The sequence below is a fragment of the Sminthopsis crassicaudata genome, chromosome 2 (genome assembly GCF_048593235.1).
Source record: "Sminthopsis crassicaudata isolate SCR6 chromosome 2, ASM4859323v1, whole genome shotgun sequence".
NCBI lineage: Eukaryota > Metazoa > Chordata > Mammalia > Dasyuromorphia > Dasyuridae > Sminthopsis > Sminthopsis crassicaudata.
In genome coordinates, this window is record NC_133618.1 from 418,217,480 (window position 1) to 418,240,793 (window position 23,314).

At 33.2% G+C, this 23,314-nt stretch overlaps 1 pseudogene; it reads left to right on the forward strand.

Moving 5' to 3' along the window:
* The window catches only part of LOC141552880 (bcl-2-associated transcription factor 1 pseudogene), a 122,014-nt pseudogene extending 100,863 nt beyond the window's left edge, over positions 1-21,151 (forward strand).
* Positions 21,152-23,314: the final 2,163 nt, after the last annotated feature.

The window sequence follows — 23,314 nt, forward strand, 5'->3', positions numbered from 1 at the left end:
AGGGAGGGTTTTTTGAGGGACTTGATAGTCAAAAGCAAAACACTGGGGAGGAGGAAAGGGGGAGAATATAAAAAGAAAAGTATAACTTGGATGAACTCTCCCATAAAACAGAAACAATGGCAGACTCGATTAAAAGCTAGAATCCTACAATATATCATTTCCAAGAACATATTTAAGGCAGCGTGACACAGTGACACATACAGAGTAAATGTACAAGACTGGAGAGAATCGACTATGCTTCAGCTGAAGTTAAAAAAAAAAAAAAAACATGGGTAGAGATCCTGATCTCAGATCAAGCAAAAGCAAAAATAGATCTGATTAAGAGAGATAAAGAGGAGGTGGAGCCAAGATGGCAGAGTAAAGTCAGGAAGATGCTAAAGCTGTCCATTTCCCTTGAAAAGCACATGAAACAAAACCTCTAAACAGAGTCTGATAAAATAAAACCTCTCTCCAGCTCAAAATAGATTGAAAAAAAATTCAAGAAAAATAAGTCTCACTAGGGTGAAAAGGATATTCAGCTCAGGACAGATAGACACTGGAAAAATCAGTGAGAGAGTCTTAAACACACCAAATCAGCAACTAAAACTTTCAGTCCTGACTCAGTAGAGGAGCAAATCAATGTGGCAGCTTCTAGTCCCAGCTCAGAAGGCAAACTCTGTGAACCCAGGCTGTTTTCTCAACAGAGCAGGCAAAGCTACCCCCTACAAACACAAGGGGCTCCTATGCTCAAAGCCAGGGATTAGAGCTGCATAGGAAGCTTGGGACAGCACCCACTTTACCCCAGAAACAGAGTTCTACCATAAAAGTAAAAGAAAAAAAAAAGAGGGGGGTGGGATACCAAAAGAAAAGTAAAGTAAGCAAAAAACAAAAACAAAAAAAACCTTGACCTTCAAAAGCTCCTATGGTGACAGGGTAGACAAAAACACAAACTCAGATGAGAACAGAATGTCCACAGAAGAAATTTCAAAGGGTGAGATAAATTGGACTCAAGTCCAAAAAGACATCTTGGAAATGCTCATAAGAGATTTAAAAATGCAAATAAGAGAGGTAAAAGAAAAAATGAGAAAAGAAATGAGAGGTTTTCATGAGAGAGTCAACAGTGTAGAAGGAAAAAAATGTCTGAAGAAAACAACTACTTAAGCATTAGAATAAAGCAAATGGAAAAAGAGATACAAAAGATAACTGAAGAAAATTACACATTAAAAACTAAAACATGGCAAATGGAACCTAATAATTTTGTGAGACAGGAAGAACCCATCAAACAAATTAAAAATCATGAAAAAGTAGAAGAAAATGTTAAATGCCTCATTGGCAAAACAGCTGCCTGAAAAATAGATCCCAAAGAGACACCTTAAAAATTATTGGTCTACCTGAAGGCCATGACCAAAAAAAAGCCTCTATAGGAGATCATTAAGGAAAACTGCTTCAATTTTCTAGAAACATAGGGAGAAATACTTATTGAAAGAATCTATAGAACACCTCTGAAAAGAGATGCCATATGGAAAACCCCAAGGAACATTGTGAAACTCCAAAAGTAAAATCTCAAGGGAAAAAATATGCAAGCTTCAAGATAAAAACAGTCCAAATATCAAGAAGCAACAGTCAGGATGACCCAGGATCTGTTAGCTACTACAATAACATATTAAAAGGCCTGGAATACCATATTCTAGAAGGCAAATAACCTGGTTTTACAACTAAGAGTTAACTATTCAGTGAGATTCCACATTCTATTTCAGAGGAGGAGATGCAGTTCTAATGAAATAAGAAACTTTCTATTGAAAGTTTCTATTGAAAAAAAAAAGTACTAAATAGAAAATTTAATCCACAAACACAAGACTCAAGATAACTGTTAAAAGGTAAACAGGAAAAAAAAAAAAAAAAAAAAAAAACAAAAAAAACAAAAACTGTGTGTGTGTGTGTGTGTGTGTGTGTGTGTGTGTGTGTGTGTGTGTGTGTGCATATTAAACTATTTATTTTCCTAGAAGGGAAAACAATATCCATAACTCTTGAGAACTGTAAATTACAGTAGGGCAGACAAAAGGGCATCACGTAGACTGAGGATGTGGTTATAAATAAACTCTGATGTAATGACATCAAAGAAAAAAGACACTTAAAAGGGAAAAGGTCTGTACTGAGAAAAAGAAGAGAGGAAAGGTGTAATAGGACAATTAATTCCCACCAAGAGACTCAAAAGACTTATTTAAATCAAGGGGGGGAAAGGATGGAGAAAAGCATTGACTGAAGCTTGATCTCATCAGTTTTGGATATAGGAGGGAATAATTTAATCATTCAGTTGAGTGTAGAAATCTATTTAATGCTATAAAAAAGTAGAACAAGAAAGAAGAAAAGAAAAGGGAGGGACAAGATATAAAAGAGGGTAGAAACTAAGGGTTCAGATAAGAGAAGGGGGGAAGGGTTAATAGAAGGTAAAGTATAGTGAGTGAAGGGGGTTAAAAAAACACTACAAAGGAAAGAGGGGATAGGAGATAAAGCAGTGTGTTAGGTGATTAAAAAGAACCACATGACTAAGGACAGAGCAGAAAGAGAGCTCAAAATTATAATACAGGGGAGAAAATAGTATGAAGGGAAATACAGAGCTGATAATCATAACTGTTAATGTGAATGGGATGAAATTCCCCATAAAATGGAAGCAAAGAGCAGAGTGGTTTAAAAAACAGAATCCTACAATATGTTGTTTACAAGAAACACATTTGATACAGAGAAAGACATATGCAGAATCAAGGTAAAAGTTTGGAAAAGAACATATTATGCTTCAACTGAAGTTAAAAAAAAAAAAAAGCAGGCGTAGCAATTCTGATCTCAGAAAAACCACAAGTAAAAATAGATGCTATTAAAAGAAATAAGGAGGGAAAGTACATCTTGATAGATAGTACAATACATAGTGAAGCAATAATGATACTAAATGTTTATGCACCAAATGGTAGAGCAGCCAAATTCCTAGAGAAGATTTTAAGTTATTTACAGGAAAAAAAATAGACAGCAAAACTATTTTTTTGGTGGATCTTAAGCTTCCCCTGGCAGAATCAGATAAATCTAATCACAAAATAAATGAGAAAGAAACTAGGGAGGTTAATAGGATAGTGGAAAGCCTAGATATGATAGACCTGTGGAAAAAATTGAACAGGGACAGAAAGAATACAACATTTTCTTGACAATACATGGCACCTACACAAAAAGTGACCATATATTAGGGTATAAAAACCTCACAACCAAATACAAAAAGGCAGAAATAGTCACAATGCATTGAAAATTATATTCCATAAAGGGCCAAGAAAAACTAGAAAAACCACTGGAAATGAAAGAATATCATTCTTTAGAATGGGTCTAACAACAAATCATAATCATAATTTCATCCAAGAAAATGACAATAATAAGATAATATGCCAAAACCTATTGGATCAGCCAAAGCAGTTCTTAAGGGAAATTGTATAAATTTAAATAGCTACATAAATAAAATGGAAAATGAGATCAATGGATTAGGTATTCATTGAAGCATTAACAAAGCTATAAAAAGAACAAATTAAAAGACAATTAAATATCAAATTATAAATTTTGAAACAAAGAAGAGATGAATAAAACAGAAATTAAGAAAATTATTGAACTAATAAACAAAACTAAGAGTTGATTTTATGAAAAAAAACTAAGAAAATAAATAAACCTTTGGTTGATTCAATCAGAAAAAGGAAAGAAAAACCCAAATCACTAGCATCAAAAATGAAAAGAGTGAACTCAACCACCAATGAAAAGGAAATTAAAGCAAAAATTAGGCACTATTTTGTACAACTCTAGGAAAGCAACTCTGACAACCTAATAGAAAAGGATGACTATTTGCAAAAATATAAATTGCTTAGATTAACAGAACAGCAAATAAATTACTTAAATAATCCTGTTTTAGAAAAAAAGGAATTAAACAAGTAATTAATGGACTCTTTAAAAACAAAACTTCAGGGTCAGGTGAATTCACAAATGAATTCTACTAAAAAATTAAAGAACAATTAATTGAAATACTATATAAAATATTTTCAAAAATAAGTAAAGAAGGAAAATGGCCAAATTCCTTGTATGACACTGGTACTGATATCTAAACCAGGAAAGCCAAAACAAAGAGAGAAAAATATAGATCAATCTCCCTAATATTGATGCAAAAATTTTAAATAAAATATTTTCAAAGAGATTATAGCAACATATCATCAGAATAATATACTATGATTTATACCAGCAAAGCAAGCCTGGTGCAATATAAGGAAAACTATTGCCATTCTTGACTATATAAATACAGAATCAACAAACCATATGATACTTTCAAAAGATGAAGAAAAATCTTTTGAAAAAAAATACAACATCCATTCCTATTAAAAAACACTATATACTAAAGAGCGAAAAGAGACATATATGTGCCAAAATGTTTGTGGCAGCTCTTTTTGTTGTAGCTAGAAACTGGAGGATGAATGGATGTCCATCAGTTGGAGAATGGTTGGGTAAATTGTGGTATATGAAGGTTATGGAATATTATTGCTCGGTAAGAAATGACCAGCAGGAGGAATATAGAGAGGCCTGGAGAGACTTAAATCAACTGATGCTGAGTGAAATGAGCAGAACCAGAAGATCACTGTACACTTCAACAACAATACTGTATGAGGATGTATTCTGATGGAAGTGGAAATCTTCAACATAAAGAAGATCCAACTCACTTCCAGTTGATCAATGATGGACAGAGGTAGCTGCACCCAGAGAAGAAACACTGGGAGGGGAATGAAAATTGTTAGCACTAATATCTGTCTGCCCAGGTTGCATGTACCTTCGGATTCTAATGTTTATTGTGCAACAAGAAAGTGATATTCGCACACATGTATTGTACCTAGACTATATTGTAACACATGTAAAATGTATGGTATTGCCTGTCGTCGGGGGGAGGGAATAGAGGGAGGGGGGGTAAATTGGAAAAATGAATACAAGGGATAATATTATAAAATATATATATATATATATATATAATAAAAAAAAATGCAAAAAAAAAAAACACTATAGAACATAGGGATAAAGGGAACTTGCCTTAAAATAATAAATAGTATCTACCTAAAACTTACAGCAAGTATTATTTGTAAGGAAGAGAAGATAGATGCATTCCCAATAAGATCATGGTGAAATAAGTATGCTAGTTATCACCACTATTATTCAGCATTGTACTATAAATTTTGGCCTTAGCCAAAACTAGGGAGGTTAGGAAAAAAAAAAAAAAAAAAAGAAATTTTAGAAATTATAATAGGCAATGAGGAAATAAAACTATCACTCTTTGCAGATGATAGGATAATATAATTAAGAGAATCTTAGAAAACCATTCAAAAACCTACTGGAAACAATTTAACAACTTTAGCAAAGTTACAACATATAAAATAAACCCACACAAATCATTAGCATTTCTGTATATTACTGATAAAGCCCATCAGCAAGAGATAGAAAGAAAAATTCCATTTGGAATTACTGTAGAAAAAAATAAAATACTTGGGAATTTACTAGCCAAGACATGCCCAAAAACTATATGAACACAATTACAAAACACTTCTGACAGAAATAAAATCAGATCTAAACAATTGGGGAAATATCAGTTGTTCATGTATAGGCCAAGCTAATATAATAAAAATGGCAATTCTGCCTAAGTTGGTCTACTTGTTCACCAAACTTCCAAAACATTATTTCGAAGAACTAGAAAAAATAATTACAAAATTCATCTGGAAAAAAAAGAAAAGGAATGGAAAAAATAAAAAGAATGATGCCTTAGCAGTACCAAATCTAAAACTATATTATAAAGCACACATTCAGACAATTCAGACAATATTTCTGATAAAGGTCTCATTTTTCTAATATATAAAGAACTGTGTCAAATTTATAAAAACACAAATTCCCCAATTGATAAATGATCAAAGTATATGAACGGACAATTTTCAAATGATAAAATAAAATCCAATTATAGTTATATTAAAAAAATGCTCTAAATCACTATTGATTAGAGAAATGCAAATTAAAACAACTCTCAGATTGGTTAAGATGACAGAAAAAGATAATGATAAATGTTGGAAGGGATGTAAGGTCACTAATGCATTGTTGGTAGAATTGTGAAATGATCTAACCATTTTGGAGTGCAATCTGTTACTATGCCCAAATGGCTATAAAACTGTTCATATCCTTTGACCCAACAGTGTCATTACTGGGTTTATCTCCTTAGAAAATGATAATTAAAGAGAAATGTCACATATATGCAAACCTGTTTGTAGCAGCTCTTTTTGTGGTATCAAAGAATTGGAAAAGCAGTGCCTCCCCATCAATTGGGGAATAGCTAAGCAAGCTACATGAAGTACATGAAGGTAATGGAATGTTATTGTTCTGTTAAAATGATAGACAAACTGACCATAGAAAAACCTGGAAAAATCATATGAACTAATGCTGAGTGAAAAAAAAGCAGAACAAGGAATCTATTGTACATAATAACAGCAAGAAGGTGAGGTGATCCACTACAAAAGGCTTGATTCTTCTCAGCATTTCAGTGATCTAAAGCAATCTTAATAGACTGAACAGAAAATGCCATCTGCAACCAAAAAAAGATCTAAGGAGATTGATGTAAATCAACACATGTTGATCTGAACTATTTTTACTTCTTTTTTCTCTTGTTTTTAACCTCTTCCATGCTTTTTTCCTTTTGCTCTTACTTTTCTCTCTGAAAATGATTCATATGTGTATCAAAAATAAATAAATTTATTACAATGAAAAAGGAGAGATGAAAAAAACATTGATAAATGATGCCACAGATAATGATATTTGTTTAGTATTGAAAATATAAATAATACTGATAAAAATATATGTTTAGCATTGATGTTACTAAACATATAATCACCAAATGATATGGCATTGAAATTCTTAGAATAGAAGTTAAAAGAGATCCAAGAAGAATTAGACATAAAGATACTGTGGGGGATCTCAACTTTGTTCTCTCTGAACTAGATAAATTGAACCATAAAATAATTAAGAAAGAAGTTAAGGAGGGAGAGAATATGAAGAAAATTGAATTGAGATAGAAAGGGGTACACTTTTTCGTGGTGGTTCATAGAACCTATATAAAGCTGACCATGCATTAGGGCATAAAAACCTCAAATTCAAATGCAGAAAGAGTAAATGCTTCTTTTTCAGATGATGATGTAGTAAAAATTACATGTAATAAATGGCCAAGGAAAAGAATCTAAAAATTAATTGGAAACTAAACAATCTGATCTGAAAGATCATAGACACACCTGATAATTTCATCCAAGAGAATGACAATAATGAGACAACATACCAAAATTTATGGGATGCAGCCAAAGCAGTTCTTAGGGGAAGTTTTATATCTCTAGATGCTTGATTGCATAAAATAGAGAAGAAAAAAATAGAGATTGATGAATTGGACATGCAATTAAAAAAGCTAGTAAAAGAACAGATTAAAACTCCCCAATTAAATACCAATTTTGAAATTCTGAAAATTAAAGGGTACAATATTCTTCTCAAAAATATAATCTCGGTGAGCAGGTTTCTTGGGGGGCTTCTGGAAACAGCCTTCCTTTTGAGTTCAGTGTAATAATCACCCAAATGCAGACAGGAGTTAAAGTCCAAATTATTTTCTCCTTCAAAGTCTTGAATCTTTTTTCTAGGGCCTGGTTAGCTTTAAAAGAGCCCTATCTCTCTCCTTGGTTCTGAGAGCTCTTGCTGCTAGTCCTTTGTCTCTGCCAGCTTCATCCTCTCCTCTTCCCAGTGTCTCCAGCCAGAACAAAGGTGGAAGTTGGAATTAATCTGCCTCTGCCTCTGAGTGGGGTTGTAGGCTTCTGTGGGCTTGTGGGAGCTCCTCCATATATATATATATATATATATATATATATATATATACTCTCTTAAAGGTGTGAACTCTAATGTGTACTAAGTACATAATCATTGTCTCTATCAATTCCAGTGACTTAGCACCTTGTAACAATTCTAACAAACTGGGAGATTAATAAAATTGAAAGTAAAAACAATTGAACTAACAAACAAAACCAAGAGTTGGTTTTATGAAAAAAACAACAAAATAAATAAATATCATTAGGAATAAAAGGAAAGAAGAAAATCAAATTGTTAGTATCAAAAATGAAAAGGACAAACTTTCCACCAATCATGAGGCAATTAGAGCAATAATTAGGAGTTATATTGCCCAGCTATATGACAATAAATCTGATAATCTAAGTGAAATGGATGGATACTTACAAAAATACAGATTGCCCAGATCAACAGAGGAGGAAATAAATTACTTAAATAGTCCCATTTTAGAAAAAGAATTTGAACAAGTTATTAATCAATTCCCTAAAAAAAATATCCAAGGCCAGATGGATTTACTTGTCAATTCTACCAAACATTTAAAGAACAATTACAATTCTGGGCAAACTATTTGGAAAAATAGAAAAAAGAAGGAATCCTACCAAATTCTTTTTATGACACAAACATAGTGTTGATACCTAAAACAGATAGGGTCAAAGCAGAGAATGAAATTATAGACCAATTTTCCTAAAGGATATTGATGAAAAATCTTAAATAAAATATTAACAAAAAACATTACAGTCAAGATTAATACCCAAGTAGGATTTATGCTAGGAATGCAGGGCTGGTTTAATGTCAGATAAATGATTAGTATAATTGACTATATCAATAACCAAACTAACAAAAACCATATGATTATCTCAATAAATGCAGAAAAGCACTGACAAAATCCAACAACCAGTCTTATCAAAAACACTAAAGAGTATGTGAATAAATTAATTTTCTTTAAAATGATCAATAGCATTTGTTTAAAACCATCAGCAAACATCATATGTAATAAGGATAAACTAGAACGATTTAGGGGTGAAACAGTGTTGTCTATTATCACTATTATTATTCAAAATTGTATTAGACATGTTAACTTTAGCAAAAAGAGAAGAAAAAAATATTAAAGGAAATATAGTAGATAATGAGGAAACCAAAATATAATTCTTTGCAGATGAGATGATGGTAGGCTTAAGAATCCTAGAGAATCAACTAAAAAACTACTAGAAACAATTCATAACTTTAGTAAAGTTGCAAGGTACAAAATAAATCCACATAAATTTTCAACATTTTTACGTTACCAATAAAGTCTAAAAGCAAAAGATGTAAAGGGAAATTCTATTTAAAATAATTGTAGATAATATAAAATATTTTGGAGTCTATCTGCTAAGGCAATGTCAGAAACTATATGAACACAATTATAAAAACCTTTCCACACAAATAAAGTCGGATCTATTCAATTGGAAAGATATCAAATGCTCATGGGTAGGCCAAGCTAATATAATAAAAATGACAGTACTACCTAAAATAATCTACTTCTTCAGTGCTATACCAATCAAACTCCAAAGAAATTATTTTACAGCTCAAGAAACAATAATACCAGAGGTAAACTAGAAGAACAAAATGTTAAGGATTCCAAGGGAATTAATGAAAAATAATGCAAATGAAGGTGGGCTAGCTGTATTATTCTTAAAACTACATTATAAAGCATTAGTCATCAAAACCATTTGGTACTGACTAAGAAATAGAGTAGTCAATCAGTGGAATGGGTTAGGTTTACAAGACATAGTAGTCTATGACTATAATAATCTAGTGTTCAATAAACCCCAGCTTCTGGGATAAGAACTCATTATTTGACAAAAAAATCTGGGAAAACTGGAAATTTTTATGGCAAAAACTAGGCATTGACCCATATTTAACACCCTTAGCAAGCTAAGATAAAAATGGATTTGTGATTTAGACATAAAGAGTGATAGTATAAGCCCACAGGATAGTATACCTCTCAGATCTGTGGAGAAGGAAGGTATTTGTGGTCAAGGAAGAACTTGTGGGGAGGCAGAGCCAAGATGTCAGAGAAGATACACGCAAATTTGTAAACTCCCTTCTTCCCTCAATACCAACTAGTTAAATCAGCCACAAAAAATGACACTTTACTGATAAAAACCACAAGGATTAGAAGCACAATTTACCAGATGAAGATAATCTGGAATTTCAACAGAAAAGGTCAGTTCCGAGGGGAGGAAAAAAAGATCAGCACAGACAGGGTTAGGTGCTAGCACACTGTGCCAAACAGGCTGGGGAGAACTCTGGGATCAGAGAAGCCACTGAGATAGAAGAATCTGGCACAAGCTGATAACTCTACTCTGCTTATAAAACAGCAGATCAGAAGAGAAATCAAGCCATTTTAAAATAAAAAGCCAGATCCTAGAATCACCCCAATCCAGAAGTGACCTAACACCAATCTTGGCAAGGCTATGCAGGACCTTCTGCTGTCTGGGGCTTTTCTCTAGGGCAGTTGAGAACCTGAACAGTGGGGGGGACACAGCCTGGGGCAGCCTTTAATCCACACAGTGCAGGGTTCAGCCTGAGGGAGCAGAATTCTAGCAGTAGTGAAACTCCAACAGCATTGAAACTCCCAGAGCAACAGAACCTCCGCAGCAGAGACAATGGTTTCCAGGCAGACACTTCCAATTTGAGCACAGGAGCCTTTTTTTTTTTTTAAATTAATTAATTAACTATTTTATTTATTTAATTTTTTATTCATTTTTCCAAATTATCCCCTCCCTCTCTCCACTCCCTCCCCCGATGACAGGTAATCCCATACATTTTACATATGTTACAATATAACCTAGATACAATATATGTGTGTAAATACCATTTTCTTGTTGCACATTAATTATTAGCTTCCGAAGATATAAGTAACCTGGGTAGATAGACAGTAGTGCTAACAATTTACATTCACTTCCCAGTGTTCCTTCTCTGGGTGTAGTTATTTCTGTTCATCATTGATCAACTGGAAGTGAGTTGGATCTTCTTTATGTTGAAGATTTCCACTTCCATCAGAATACATCCTCACACAGTATTGTTGTTGAAGTGTACAGTGATCTTCTGGTTCTGCTCATTTCACTCAGCATCAGTTCATGCAAGTCTCTCCAAACCTCTCTATATTCCTCCTGCTGGTCATTTCTTACAGAGCAATAATATTCCATAACCTTCATATACCATAATTTACCCAACTATTCTCCAATTGATGGACATCCATTCAACTTCCAGTTTCTAGCTACAACATAAAGAGCTGCCACAAACATTTTGGCACATACAGGTCCCTTTCCGCTCTTTAGTATTTCTTTGGGATATAATCCTAATAACAGCAATTCTGGGTCAAAGGGTATGCACAGTTTGATAACTTTTTGGGCATAGTTCCAAATTGCTCTCCAGAATGGCTGGATTCTTTCACAAATCCACCAACAATGTATCAGTGTCCCACTTTTGCACAGGGGCCTTTTGCATCAGCTGCAAAAATATTGCCCCACTGCCCCACAGAAGGCTTTGGCTGGGGTTTGTGACACTTTCAATGTTCAGCCTTAAACTTCAAGGCAATCGTTAGGCCACACAGCGGGGTTCCTCACTGGGCACTCTGCCCAGCACAGCTGTGCTAACCACCTCTGAGGTATTTCTGGGGAGGGGGGAGGGGAATCTCGCTTAGAGCTGTCTCTTAGCCCAGTGTTCCTTTGTTTTTTGCTGCATCCATCCGGTCTGGAAGGAATCTGATAAATAAATTTCTTACCCAAGGGCAGACCCCCACAGAATTTTATCAATGAGTAAGAAGCTGAAGAGAATGATTGACACATTCTATACAGAGAAAGAGTGGGTATCCAACCCCAAGGAGTTTAACAGCAGAGAGTCTCCAGATAACACCCTAAAGGAGAATGATACCTGCCCCCCATCACATAACTCTCTCTTAGAGAGAGTTAAGAGAGTCTGAAGAAAAATGGGGAAAGGAAAGAGAAGCTATGATAGAGAATAACAACGTCCTGAAATTTGAGTTGGAAAAAATAAAGAATTCACAGGAGGTGCAGGGAAACAAAATTTGTGAATTAGAAAAGGTCAAAAAATCACAGGAACATAGTATTTGTGATGTGGAAAAAGAATAACTCGCTAAAAAAAATAGAATAGTGAAATGGAAAAAATTCAACAGAGCAAAATAATTCATTTAAAAACTCAATTGGACATATACAAAAAGAAATAAAAAATGTGAATGAAGAAAATAACTCATTAAAAATCAGGACTTAAAAATAGAAATAAGTGATTCATTGAGAAACCAAGAATCAGTCAAACAAAACAAAAACAAAAATGAAAAGCTGGAGAATAATGTCAAATATTTACTGGGAAAATCTATAGACCTGGAAAATAGATCTAGGAGAGATCATCTGAGGATCATTGGACTTCCCGAAAATTATGATGAAAAAAAGATCCTAGATTCTATTTTACAGGAAATCATCAAAGAGAACTGTCCAGAGATAAGAGAAACAGAAGGGAAAATAGGCATTGAAAGAATTCATCAAACACTTTCTGAAAAAGACGCTAAAAAAGAACTCCACAGAACATAGTGTTTAAGCTGCAGAACTACCAAACTAAGGAAAAAATGTTGCAAGCAGCTAGGAAAAAACAATTCAAATATCAAGGTGCCACAATAAGGGTCACTCAAGATCTGGCTGCCTCCACATTAAAAGATCAAAGGGCCTGGAACCTGATATTCTGAAAGGCAAAAGAACAAGGATTGCAACCAAGAATAAGCTACCCAGCTAAGTTTAGCATTTTCTTCCATGGAAGAAGATGGTCATTTAATGAAACAGAGGAATTCAATTTATTTCTAAGGAAAAAAAACAAAACAAAACAGAATTAAACAAAAAATTTGATCTATATCCACAAGACTCAAGAGAAGCAGAAAAAGGTAAAAAGAACTCTTGAGAACTGTATCTCTGTTGGGGATATACAGAAAGTCTACATGGATAATTTGATTTTACTGATATAAAAAGGAGGGAGTAGTAAAGGGAAGGGGGTAGTATAAGAAAAAGGGGAAGGAGTGATAAAAAGAGGTAAACTACATCCCAGGAAGAGGCATAAAAAATCTACCCCATCTGAGGGTATTTAGAGAGGGGGAGAAACATTGGGTGAATCTTACTCTCATCAGAGTAGGCTCAAAAAGTAAATAATTGACATATTTGTTTTTCAGAGAATTCTCTCTCACCTCATTATAAGGGGGGAGAGGAAAAGGGAAAAGGAAAAGGGGAATAAGGGAAGAGTACAAGAAAGGGAAAGGGACTTAAAAAGAGGGGAGAGGGATACTAAAAAGGGAGGGCTGCACCTCACAAGTGGGGTCCATAAACTAAATACTGGGGAAGGGGCTCGGGGGGGGGGCAAAAGAAAAAAAACATAATCAGGGGATAATATAATGGCAGGAAATACAGAATTAGTAATTTTAACTGTAAATGTGAATGGAATGAACTCTCCCATTAAATGGAGGCGGATAGCAGACTGGATCAAAAGTCAGAACCCTACAATATGTTGTTTACAGGAAACACACTTAAAGCAGGGAGATACATACACAGGAAAGGTAAAAGGTTGGAGCAGAATCTATTATGCTTCAGGTGAAGCCAAAAAAGCAGGGGTAGCCATCCTTATCTCAGATCAAGCAAAAGCAGAAGTTGATCTAATTAAAAGAGATAAGGAAGGAAACTATATCCTCCTAAAAGGTAGCATAAACAATGAAGCCATATCAATACTAAACATATAGGCACCAAGTGGTATAGCATCTAACTTTCTAAAGGAAAAGTTAAGAGAGTTGCAAGAAGAAATAAACAGTAAAACTATAATAGTGGGAGATCTCAACCTTGTACTCTCAGAATGAGTAAATCAAACCACAAAACAAATAAGAAAGAAATTAAAGATGTAAATAGATCATTAGAAAAACTAGGTATGATAGATCTTTGAAGAAAACTGAATGGTGATAGAAAGGAGTATATTTTCTTCTCAGCAGTTCATGGAACCTATACAAAAATTGGCCATATATTGGGACATAATAATCTCAAAATTAAATGCAGGAAGGCAGAAATAGTAAATGCCTTCTTCTCAAATCACAATGCAATAAAAACTGCATTCAATAAGAAGTTAGGGGTAAATAGACCAAAAAGTAATTGGAAACTGAATAATCTCATCTTAAAGAATGACTGGGTGAAACAGCAAATTATAGAAACAATTAATAATTTCACCCAAGATAATCACAATGATGAGACATCATACCATAATCTGTGGGATGCACCTAAAGCGGTAATAAGGAGAAATTTAACATCTTTAGAGGCTTATTTGAACAAAATAGAGAAAGAGAAAATTAATGAATTGTGCCTGCAACTTAAAAAGCTAGAAAAATACCAAATTAAAACCCCCCAACCAAAAATCAAACTTGAAATACAAAAATTAAAAGGAGAAATCAATAATATTGAAAGTAAAAAACTATTGAATTAATAAATAAAACCAAGAGTTGGTTTTATGAAAAAGCCAATAAAATAGATAAACCTTTAGTAAATCTGATCAGAAAAAGAAAAGAGGAAAATCAAATTGTTAGTCTTAAAAATGAAAAGGGGGATCTTTCCACCAATGAAGAGGAAATTAGAGAAATAATGAGTTACTTTGCCCAACTTTATGCCAATAAAATTGATAACTTAAGTGAAATGGATGACTGCCTCCAAAAATATAGGCTTCCTAGATTAACAGAGGAGGAGATAAATTGCTTAAATAGTCCCATTTCAGAAAAAGAAATAGAACAAGCTACTAATCAGCTCCCCAGGAAAAAATCCCCAGGACCAGATGGATTTACATGTGAATTCTACCAAACATTTAAAGAACAATTAGCCCCAATGTTATATAAACTATTTGAAAAAATAGGGGATGAAGGAGTCCTACCAAACTCCTTTTATGACACAGACATGGTACTGATACCTAAACTAGGTAGATTGAAAACTGAGAAAGAAAACTATAGACCAATTTCCTTAATGAATATTGATGCTAAAATCTTAAATAAGATAATTAACAAAAAGACTTCAGAAAATCATCCCCAGGATAACACACTATGATCAATTAGGATTTATACCAAGAATGCAGGGATGGTTTAATATTAGGAAAACTATTAGTATAATAGACCACATTAAAAATCAAATTAATAAAAAAAAACATATAATATAATTATCTTAATAGATGTAGAAAAAGCATTTGATAAAATCCAATATCCATTCCTACTAAAAACACTTGAGAGTATAGGAATAAATGGACTATTCCTTAAAATAGTCAGGAGCATATATTTAAGACTGTCAGTAAACATAATATGTAATGGAGATAAACTGGAACCTTTCCAGTAAGATCAGGAGTGAAACAAGCTTGCCCACGATCCACCATTACTATTCAATATTGTATTAGAAATGCTAGCCTCGGCAATAAGAGTCGAGAAAGAGATTAAAGGAATAAGAGTAGGTAATGAGGAAATCGAACTGTCACTATTTGCAGATGATATGATGGTATATTTAGAGTACCCCAGAGATTCTAATAAAAAGTTATTAGAAGTAATTCACAACTTTAACAAAGTTGCTGGATACAAAATGAATCCACATAAATCCTCAGCATTTTTATACATAACCAACAAAATGCAATAGAAAGAGATACAAAGAGAAATTGCATTCAAAACAAATGTTGAGAGTATAAAATATTTGGGAACCCATCTACCAAAGAAAAGTCAGGAATTATATGAGCAAAATTACAAAATAGTTGCCACAAAAATAAAGTCAGATTTAAATAATTGGAAAGACATCCACTGCTTGTGGATAGGCCGAGCAAATATAATAAAGATGACAATACTCCCCAAACTAACGTATTTATTTAGTACTATACCAATCAGACTCCCAAGAAACTATTTTGATGAATTAGAAAAAATAACAACAAAATTCATATGGAAGAATAAAAGGTTGAGAATTTCAAGGGAATTAATGAAAAAAAGTCAGATGAAGGTGGACTAGCTGTACCTGATCTAAAGCTATATTATAAAGCAGCAGTCATCAAAACCATTTGGTATTGGCTAAGAAATAGACTAGTCCATCAGTGGAACAGATTAGGTACACAGGACAAAATAGGGTACAACTATAGCAATCTGGTATTTGACAAACTCAAAGATACCAACATTTGGGAAAAGAATTCATTATTTGGAAAAAAAAAACTGTTGGGAAAACTGGAAATTAGTATGGCAGAAATTAGATATAGACCCACACTTAACACCATATACCAAGATAAGATCAAAATGGGTCCATGATTTAGGCATAAACAATGACATCATAAATAATTTAGAGGAACAGAGAATAGTCTACCTCTCAGACCTGTGGAGGAAGAAGGAATTTATTACCAGAGGAGAACTAGAGATCATTATTGATCACAAAATAGAAGATTTTGATTACATCAAACTAAAAAGTTTCTGTACAAACAATACTAATGCAAACAAGATTAGAAGGGAAGTAACAAATTGGGGAAATATTTTTACAGTTAAAGGTTCTTATAAAGGCCTCATTTCCAAAATATATATAGAGAACTGACCCTAATTTATAAGAAATCAAACCATTTTCCAATTGATAAACGGTCAAATGATATGAACAATTTTCAGATAATGAAATTGAAACTATTTCTGCTCCTATGAAAGAGTGTTACAAATCACTACTGATCAGAGAAATGCAAATTAAAATAACTCTGAGATACCACTACATACCTGTCAGATTGGCTAAGATGACAAGAACAAATAATGATGAATGTTGGAGGGGATGTGGGAAAACAGGGACACTAATGCATTGTTGGTGGAGGTGTGAAAGAATCCAGCCATTCTGGAGAGCAATTTGGAACTATGCCCCAAAAGTTATCAAACTGTGCATGCCCTTTGATCCAGCAGTGCTAGTACTGCACTTATACCCCAAAGAAATAATAAAGATGAGAAAGGGACCTGTATGTGCCAAAATGTTTGTGGCAGCTCTTTTTCTAGTGGCTAGAAACTGGAAAATGAATGGGCGTCCATCAATTGGAGAACGGTTGGGTAAATTATGGTATATGAATGTTATGGAATATTATTGCTCTGTAAGAAATCACCAGCAGGATGAATATAGAGAGGTTTGGAGAGACTTGCATGAACTGCTACTGAGTGAAATGAGCAGAACCAGAAGATCACAATACACTTCAACAACAATACTGTATGAAGATATATTCTTATGGAAGTGGATATCTTCAACATAAAGAAGATCCAACTCACTTCCAGTTGATCAATGATGGATAGAAACAGCCACACCCAGAGAAGGTATACTGGGAATTGAATGTAAACTATTAGCACTACTGTCTTTCTACCCAGGTTACTTATACCTTTGGAATCCAATTCTTAACGTGCAACAAGAAAATTGGATTTACACACTTGTATCTAGGTTATACTGTAACACATTTAATATGTATGGGATTGCCTGTCATCTAGGGGAGGGATTAGAGGGAGGGAGGGGAAAATTTGGACAAATGAATACAAGGGTTAATGGTATAAAAAAATTATTCATGCACATGTACTGTCAAAAAAATTATAATTATTAAATTAATTAAAAAAACAAAGAGGAACTTGTGTACTTTATGGAATGCAAAATGGATACTTTTGATTATATTAAGTTAAAAAAGATTTTGTACAAACAAAGTACATGCAGACAAGATTAGAAGAGAAGCAATAAACTGGGGAAAATTTTAAATTCAAAGGTTCTGATAAAGGCCTCATTTCTAAAATAGAGAATTGACTTAAATTTATAAGAATTCAAGCCATTCTGTAACTGATAATGGGTTAAAGGATATGAATAGGCATTTTTCAGTTGAAGAAATTGAAACCATTCTAGTTACATGAAGAGGTGCTCTAAATCATTATTGATTAGAGAAATTAAAACTAAAACAAGTTTGAGCTACCACTACACACCTTTCAGATTGGCTAAGATGTCAGGAAAAGATAATGATGAGTATTGGAGGAGATGTAGGAAAACTGGGACACTAATGCATTGTTGGTGAAGTTGTGAACTAACTGATTAAACATTTGGACAGCAATTTAGAACTATACCCAAAAAGCTATTAAACTGTACATCCTTTGATCCAACAGAGTTTCTACTGGGCTTGTATGCTAAACAGATCATCAAGGAGTGAAGTACATAGAAGCAGGAGATCATTGTACTCAGAAGCAGCAAGATTATATGAAGATCAATTCTGATGGATGTAGCTCTTTTCATTTAGATGACTGAGCCAGTTTCAATGATCTTGTGATGATGAGAGCCATCTGTACCTAGAGAGAGAGAGACCACTGTGGGAACTGAATGTGTGTGGATCACATCATAGAATTTTCACTCTTTTTGTTGTTGTTTGCATGTAATTTGTTTTCTTTCTCATTGATTTCATTTTTCTTGTGCAGCATAATAATTGGGGAAATTTATATATAGAAGAATTGCACTTGTTTAACATATAATGAATGGGGAAGTAAGTGAGAAAAAGGGAAAGGAAAAAAATTGGAACACAAAGTTTTGCAAGAATGAATGTTGAAAATTATGCTTTTTTTTTTTTTTTTTTGGTTGAGGCAATTTGGGTTAAGTGAGTGATTTGCCCAGTGTCATACAGCTAGGAAGTGTTAAGTGAGGTCACATTTGAAGTCAGGTCTCCTGACTTCAGGGCTTGTGCTCTATCCACTACATCACCTAATTTCCCCCATGCACATGGTTTGAAAATAAAAAAGCTTTAATAAGAAAAATTAAATGAATAAAATATAGATAAACTGTTTAAAAAGAGAAGAATAAAATAAAATAAACGAACAATGCTAATCACAAAAAAATCCAGGAAGAAAAAAAAAAAAGGACTTATTAAAGCTTACTATGAACTAAAGTTGGGAGGGCGAGCATAAACTAACCAAATTAACAATGTCTAGAAGACATCTTAAATAACAAAATCTCACAAAAAGAAATTAAGCTAGGTATGTGGAACTATTAAAGAGGGCAGTGAAAAACCCTGATCTAGATATATATAAAGAAGAATTTTATCTCATTTTTAAAGACCTAGTAATGCCAACATGCATTATAGGTCCAGTTCTAGGACATATTTGTGACATTTTAGTAGATATCATGTTTATCTAGAAATTATTATCAAGATTTCAGATGTAATAGAGGAAGGGGAAAATCTTATGAGTGCAGAGTTAGGGGTAGAGGAAATTATTAAGGAGGTGATGGTAGATCAAGCTCACTCTAGAAGAATAGAAAACACTTCACCAGACCTAGTTGGAGTTGTTCATATTCCTGGAATCCAAAATAAAGATCTGTGTCTTCTTAGGGATCTAAAAGCCAATCTCAGGTTTCCAAGGTTAGCATCTTGCTTACCACCCCCTTATAAGAAATCGTCTGCCTATTCAAAAAAATAAAGGTCTCTTTAAAATCAGACTAAAAAATGAAAAGGCCCTTGGAACGATAACCCTTGTAAAAGCAAATCACAGGAAGAACAGAAATATATATTTGAATATGACCCTATTGAAATCATTGGTGATTTTAATAAATCAAAGTAGCTTTGGTGTGCTTTGGCCTGGTTTTTCAGGATACAATAATAGCCCCAAATCACTCTCTCTATAGCCTTTCTTCTATTGCTATACCATCTCATCAAAGTTCATCTTATCGAGATGCTCCCATGTTCAGCAGAGCCTACTCTGCAAAAAAAAAAAAAAAAAAAAAAAAAAAAAAATCATCCTTCTCAACATTCACATTCCATTCAGCATACCATTCCCCTGAGAAGTCTGGATTTTGTACTTTGGACAAAGTTCTAGTCATGACAGTCCCTCTGAGAATACTCCAGTTCAACATATACTTTCACAAAGAAGCACTGCAAAGACAATCCCAAGACAAAATGTTCCAAGGGAAGAAATTAGGATGCTTCCTTCATTTTATCCTAATGTTAGAGTTCAGGAAACTACAAAGACTGGAATTTTTTTTTAAATAAAATGTACAGAGATCAAGAGTCTAGAGTGTATCTGCTTCATACATGCAATTACTAGAGAGAATGAGTCCCCAAAGAAGAAAGGAACAGCAAAAGGAAGGGGGAAAGAGGCTGAGGGGATCAGGAAGCTTTAGATTATTTTAGTGATAAAGAGACTGGAAAATGAAAGTTTGATTCAGAAGGAGGTGACACAGAGGAGATAAAGGATTATATGAAATTCAGAAAGTTTGTCTTGGCAGATTAGGGTAAAAACATTTGCTACTGCATCTAACTAGAATGCTGAGGAGGAGGGAACCAAGTTTAAATTTAAAGTTTCACTCAAAGGTGATAGAGAAAATAATGGATTCAAGAAAAGAAAAAAATGAACTTAAAGACTTAGATATGTAATGGAAAAGTCTAACACTGAAAAAGATAAGCACAAGGAAGATGAAAAAAGTTCTGAGAGAATAATGGTGAAGAAAGAAACTCAGTCATATGATCAGGTAGTCTGAAAAGCTCAAAGAATTCTTTGAAAATAGTAACCTTCTACAAAAAAACTGAAAGAGAAAAGTTTATCTTCAGAGAAGAGAGCCCACTTAGAATCAAAATGATAGCCAATGATTTCCATCACCTTGAAATCAAACTTAAAATGGTACTTGCTCCCCTTGATGATTATAACAGACCTGCTTCCTTGACTAAAGATAAGCTGCTCACTATTACACTTCTCCATTCTCTCAAGAGGTAACAATAAGTCTGATCCATCTTTCACCACATTAAGTTACCACAGGCCAGCAAAAGCACATCAAACTCATTTGTTTAGCAAATTGTGTCCTTGCTTCATCATGCTAAAGAGTAATACTTCATATCAGCTACAATAACTCTAATTAAAATGTTTATTTCTTATCAGAAAGCTACTGAAGAACATTACATGTGACAATACAAAAAAAAAAAAAAAAAAAACAACCAATGCACAGGACAATTGACATTTCTGAGTGGCCTGAGGAAGCATAACTGCTTATCAGGAGGAGAGACATTTTTTTAAGAAAACAAAATCAAAAGGGAAATAAAAAATTAAGGTGTGATTCTGCTGATCTTCAATATGACATTGACTGTCTGAAAAAAAAGAAAAAAAGAACAGGGGGATTCCAAAGACTCCAGGGAATCCAGTAGATCCAGAAAGAAAGAAAAACTCATAAAGATTATAAAGAATGCAAATCTTACAAGATAATGGTAAGCATAAAAGTGAGAGCAAGACCATTTTCGATCTTCATCTTCCTCATAAGCAAGTTCTCAAGAAAAAAAAAAAAAAAAAAGGAAGAGCAGAAGAGTTTAAGTGTACCACAAATCCAAAAATATTCAGGCTTTACAGGAGTCAGACTCCTCAAAAGAGAGTTTCATGATGACAGGGATGATAGTGAAGATTATTAAGCCAAAAGTGAAAGAGGCCATGGCACTTTCCAATGTGGCAGAGCGTCATTTCACTTCAAAAAATTAAATAGCACTACAAAACGGATATGTGAAAAATACCAAGAGGATGGAATTTTTAGAAATGAAGAATAGATCACAGTAAATAATAAAGAAAAGAAGAACAAACAATTTTACAAAATTCTACAAAAGTAGAAAATTCCAATTTAATGAATCAAAGAGAAGATTTATATCAGTGCGGGCTAGGAAAATGACAATTTGCTACAACTTTGTAAATCTAATTTTATTACCAGAGCTTGCTAGGATTTATATATGGCACGTAGCTTCCCTATGGCTCTGTTAATCTTTACTTTCTGTGGTTATTATTAGAAGAATAAATCTGAAGTAACATTGCAAATGAGAGCAGAACTTGTGCCTGCCATTTTAATATGATTTTGGTTGTTATTTTTAAAAAATCAATGTAAGGATTTTACTTAAATTTTACTATTTTCAATTAATCTGTAAAATTTTTGTTTTAAGTATTTAAATATCTCAATAATAGTATAGAGTAAATTGAGGATTGTACTGAAGCAAGATAGAAAGTTGCTACAAATTACATTTATAATTAGAAACTTTAAAAAAAGTTTTACTCTTTTTGTTCTATGCATTGTAAGCAGAACTACAATTATAATTGTCTACAAGATATTGTCAAGTACAACTCTAAAATTCTGGTTTTTCATCTCCTCTATTTATCAGTGTTTTATTCCAAAGTAAACTTTAGTACTATGTATATGTGTGTGAATACTCTATTTGTATACTGACTATGTTTCACTAATCAATTACATTGTTTCTTAGTCAGGATTAAGTTATTTTCATAATTACAACTTTATAGTACAATTTAATATCTGATAGTGTTAATACTCCCTCTTTTCAATCGCCCTCCTTATTTGCTTTGATATTCTTGACCTTTGGTTTATCCAGATGAAATTTTTTTTTTTAATTCTAGCTTTAGAATATAATTAATGTATAACTTGATTAGTATACATTAAATAAATTAATTAATTTGGTCCTGTTGTCATTTTTGCCATTTGTCACCTATGCATGAGCTATTAATATTTTTTCAAGTACTTATATTTTAGATTTAGTTTTTAATATGTAAGATTTATATTATAGATTTAGTTTTTAATTGTATAAAGAGCTTTTTACAAAGTTTCTGTGTATACCTTGACAGACTTCCCAGAAAGAATTCAAAACTCAAAAAAGACTTTTAAAATGAAATGAGAGAGTAGGGTAACTAGGTGGCACAATAGGTAGAGCACCAAACCTGAAGTTAGGAGGACCTGAGTTCAAATCTGACCTCAGACCACTTAACACTTCCTAGCTGTGTGACCTTCCGCAAATTGCTTAACCCTAATTGCCCCTGGAAAAAAAAAAAAATCAAATGAGAGAGAATGAAGAAAACTAATAGGAAAAAAACTATCATAGAAAAAATGAAATTATGAAAAAATACTTAATTAACTAAAGAAAGGAGATACACTCAGATCAAGCAAAATCAGAAGTAGATCTCGTTAAAAAAGATAAGGAAGGAAACTATATCCTGCTGAAAGGTAGCATAAATAATGAAGCCATATCAATACTAAACATATATGCACCAAGTGGTATAGCATCTAACTTTCTAAAGGAAAAGTTAAGAGAACTGCAAGAAGAAATAGACAGTAAAACTATAATAGTGGGAGATCTCAACCTTGCACTCTCAGATTTAGACAAATCAAACCACAAAACAAACAAGAAAGAAATTAAAAAAGTAAATAGAACATTAGAAAAACTAGGTATGATAGACCTTTGGAGAAAACTGAATGGCAATAGAAAGGAATATACTTTCTTCTCAGCAGTTCATGGATCCTATACAAAAATAGACCATATATTAGGACATAAAGATCTCAAAATTAAATGTAGGAAGGCAGAAATAATAAATGCCTTCTTCTCA